The sequence below is a fragment of the Oncorhynchus kisutch genome, linkage group LG13 (genome assembly GCF_002021735.2).
Source record: "Oncorhynchus kisutch isolate 150728-3 linkage group LG13, Okis_V2, whole genome shotgun sequence".
Lineage (NCBI taxonomy): Eukaryota > Metazoa > Chordata > Actinopteri > Salmoniformes > Salmonidae > Oncorhynchus > Oncorhynchus kisutch.
Window position 1 is genome coordinate 42,936,866 of NC_034186.2, and position 4,732 is coordinate 42,941,597.

Sequence of the window (4,732 nt, forward strand, 5' to 3'; positions counted from 1 at the left end):
TCATGTATTTTACATTAGGGTTTTATAGACTGAAGTATTTATAAGTGTAAATGACTCCTCTCAGTGGTTTTTTAATCGGTTGTCATGATTATCTGTCTGACAAAACGGCTGTTATTTTAATGTCCTGCTCCATGCAAAAATGGATATCAACAAAAAAGTAATTCACAAAATGTGCAACAGAAGCATGGAAGTGCTAATCATTGCCAAAATGTAATGAGTGACTGCCCCTAAAAACCAAGTCATCCTTTTGAAAATGTGTGCCCCTTTTACCAAGCTCCATGTGTATTTATGCCCCTCCACCCATTTCCCTTCCCTTCATTGAATTGAGCTTCGTTGTTTCATCGTCCCCAAAAAGCGTTCAAAGGATCACAGCCGTTTGAGACTGAAAAGCCCTATACAGATTGACCATGCCTCTGGCTCCGGTTCGCCCGTGCATGCTTTCAGCAGGATGCACAGCCAACTATGGTTGGTATGCCCTGCCGAAGGACTCTATTATGCTGAATAGCTAGGTGGTTGGAGTTCATCGGTCCCCAAGTCTAGACCAGTAACTGTCACGATCGTTGAATGGAGGAGACCAAGGTGCAGCGTGATATGAATACATGTTACTTTTAATAAAGACGGACACGAAACAAACTATACAAAATAACAAAACGAACGTGCCGCTATAATATAAATGTGCAGGCAACTAGACAGACAATAACCCACAAATTACCCAAAGAATATGGCTGCCTAAATATGGTTCCCAATCACAGACAATGATAAACAGCTGCCTCTGATTGAGAACCAATCTAGGCAACCATAGACATACAAAACCCCTAGACAGTACAAAACACATACATTACCCATGTCACACCCTGACCTAACCAAAATAATAAAGAAAACATAGAATACTAAAGTCAGGGCGTGACAGCAACGCTAGCTTGCAACAATCAGTGGTGGTGAGTATAACCAGACATACTGGTATAACTTAGCTAACAGTGTTTGATAACGTTATTGCTGGTTATGTAGGTAGCTATCAATTGATGAAGTGAGTCAAGCTAGCTAACGTTAGCCTACAAGTCAGATTTGCAAGTTAGTTTAATAGCTCATACAAGTTGATTCTGTATTGTCTATGGCAAAACTAAATAATGGATGGTGGTGGCTAACTCATGTCTGAATCTGACTAATGCAGTGAACTAGGAGAAAGAAACAAACCTTAACGCCGTCACTGGCCTGAATCTAATCTAATCTAATCTGGAGCTGCAGTCAGTCTACATCAGTGGAGGCCATGTGTTTGTATTTGATACCATTCCACTGATTCCGCTCCAGCCATTACCACGAGCCCGTCCACCCCAATTAAGGTGCCACCAACCTTCTGCATCTATAAAGCATATAATTAGGGGGGTTTCCACTAGTTACCACAGCCACAAAGTAAGAATTGGCTATGTAGTAAAAATGTATGAAAACAGAAAATATATTTTTGGTTGTAATTTTAGGCAGAAAGTTATCAGTGTAGTTAGGGTTAAGGTTAGGTTTAAATCACATTTTAAGAAGAGAAATTGTAGAAATAGGAGGCCTTCTGACTTTGTGGCTGTGGTAATTAGTGAATACCTAGAAATATCTTGAGCCGAGTAGGTTAATTACCCAGCCAAGCAGTTACAAGGTGTTGAGTCATTTAGGTTGTTGAAAAGCATTATCAAAAAGCTTGGTCCTTTCTTTATTACAAAATGCACGTTACAACTTGTCTGTCTGTATTTATCACCCTGTAATCGGCCCTCCCAGTCAACAACACCTCATAAGATAAGGAAGTACATTGTTTATGAGGATTGCCTGCTGTAGTTGCTCAAGAAATGTCCAGTTTGCAGCCGAACGTGCAGCATAGTGAAGACCAGCAAGGGGACCCTCAACATCACACAGACATGCCCTCGCCTATGAGCAGTCCTATAAATGGAACAGGGAGGATACTTGAATCAGGTTGGTGACATTCGACCTGGTCAAAGGTCAAAACAGTAGTTTTTCCCAATCCACCTTCATAGCATTGCCTGGTAGATGCATATACCATTCTATTTCTCTTCACATACCATGTTATCTGAAGAGGATTAAAAAGGTGAATGCAGCAATCAGGTTGCTTCCACCATGCTAATCATAACCGCCATTGATAATGTAATCAGTACTCTATGTGTGTTTGTGTGTGACCAACCAGTATCTTTGAAGAGGAGTCAGGAGCTGATCTACGCTGCCATGTCTGTCAATGGGGTGCAGGCAATGACCTTACCTCTAGTCTCTCCTCTTGTCTGCTCACCAACGGTTGTCGATGGAGAGACCTGAATTAGGTAGGTTTAGCCTGACCTGTTCTAACTTTGTTTGTCAGATATCAACTATCCTAACTGCCATTGCTAATAGAACAAGGACTGTGTATGTGTTATCAGATGCATCTATGGAGTCAGCATTTGGAGACTTGGTCCGGACCAACAGACAGGCTTGATACTGACGTCTCTGAATGGGAAGAGACCTGGCACTCAAGGCATCCACACTGTGGGACTGAAGGTGATTACTAATAATGCAGTCCAGAAGAAATGTCCATTATTTGCGTCACCCTTTTTATTATGTGTCACTGATGAACTCCGCCTCAACTTGACCTATTTCTACAAATGGAGAGGACTGTGGATGCTTTTGCCAGATGCCAGCCTTGTTCGTTTGATGGGGAGACCATAATAGGAAAGGTTTTATCTGACCTGTTCAAACTTCAACTAGTACCTGTTTGTGTGTAAAATATTACCTATCCTAACTGCCATTGGTAATAGAACAATGACTATGTGTGTATGTGTTCATAGAAACATGTATGGAGACTTGTAAGATGATGTGATGAAGTCCAGACTGACAGACTGATGTCTCTAAATGGAGAGAGACCTGGCACTCGGCATTCACATTTTACTAGACACAGCTTTTACTTGTGTTGTCTTTTTTTTAAATGATTGAATTGGAATGTCAGTCAATATGAGACGAGAAAAACACTGTATTCTGCACCAAGATCAGGGAACTCCTGTTGTATACGGGACACCACACTGGAAGGTATGACCACTCTGACATGTTAGCCAAGGTAGCCCCATTACCACCAGACAAAATGTCATTAGGCACGATATCTGTATCATTGCTATATTAGCTGAACACTGCTTCTACGGTATTATGTAAAAGTTGTTGGAACTGTTACTACATTTGAAAGTTATCAAAACACTTCATTTAGAATATCTACGTAAATTCTGCAATTGCATTCTTCTCATATTACTCTGTAGGTCAGTGGTTCCCAACCTTTTCGGTTACTGTACTACCAACAGAATTTTGCTCTTCCCGGAGTACCCTTGAAGTACCCCTCATATGCATTTGACCTGGTCTCATGAGTCTTCTCAAGTACTACCTATGGATAGGCCGAGTACCCCCATGGGTCCTAGTACCCCTGGTTGGGAACCACTGCTGTAGGCTACTGACCTATTCGAAGCTTCCTCTGTCATCTCACCATACATCTGTCAGTAGTTATTGAACTCAAACTACAGGAGATTTGTTTGTTGTGATTGAGTGGGGAAAAATAAATGCAGGAAATGTTGTAATAGATTGGTGTGTCTTGGTGGTGGCAAGGACACACCCAAGAAACACCCACATCAAACCAAAACCCCAAGCCAACTCACGTTTGGCTTCTGTCATGGCCGCCAGAATTTCTCGAGGAGCAAGCCAAAAAAGGAGGCCAAATCAGCAGGTGCAGTTCCCATTTAAAGAAAGCTTTCAGTGCAAAGTTCCTTTTCAGTCGTCACTCTCGGTACAACACAGCTATGGGGAGACTCATGTCTGAAGCAGAGGTATATCAGACCTTTTTTGATGTATTATTAGCATGTTTTAATTACTACTATAAAAATTGTAGACTTTCTGGTACTCAACAAGAAGGTCTGATTTCAGTACTACTGAAACAGGACCCAGGTGGTAAGTATAAAGATCCAGTCCATTTAAAAAACTGGAGGCCTCTTACACTTCAATGTTGTGATGCAAAAATGTTGGTGAAATGCATAGAATAAAAAAGGTTTTACTAGATATTGTTCATCCTGATCTGACAGGTATTTTACATGGACAATACAGTATATTAGAGATAATATACGACAATTACTTGAAACAATTGAACATTATGAAACATCAAAGATACCAGGCCTGGTCTTCATAGCAGATTTTGAAAAGGCGTTTGATAAAGTACAACTAGAATGTATATATAAATGCCTGGAGTACTTTAATTTCAGTGAATCTCTTATACAATGGGTTAAAGTTATGTAAAATAGGTGTAAAATAGTAAATCATGGTTACTTCTCAGAAAGTATTGAGCTTTTAAGAGGAGATAAACAGGGCTGTCCATTGTCTCCATATCTATTTATTATGGCCATCGAAATGCTAGCTATTAAAATTACATCCAGGGGAAAAAAACTAAAAGTGTCAGTGTATGCTGATGACTCAAGTTTTTCTATCAATACAAACTAACAATCAACTGATTGCATCATTACCACAAAAATGGAAGAGGCAAGTGGAAGAGGGAGAAGGTAGGGAACTTGTTTGTCTGCCATGTATTAAAGATACAGATTTGCTAAAAGGATTGACATAAAATATAAATATATACCAGTTTCAGTTGAGGACAACATTTTTGACAGCTGCTGATTCAACGCTTAATAAAAAAAAATATACAAAATTCTTGCCACCAACATAATGTTATATATATGGA

At 40.0% G+C, this 4,732-nt stretch overlaps 1 long non-coding RNA gene across 1 annotated transcript; it reads left to right on the forward strand.

Moving 5' to 3' along the window:
- Window positions 1-846: 846 nt before the first annotated feature.
- LOC109901524 (uncharacterized) lies at window positions 847-3,636 on the forward strand. The gene is made up of 4 exons (XR_002256748.2): window positions 847-938; window positions 1,762-1,953; window positions 2,183-2,312; window positions 2,409-3,636. It is a non-coding gene; the product is annotated as an uncharacterized LOC109901524 (long non-coding RNA).
- Window positions 3,637-4,732: the final 1,096 nt, after the last annotated feature.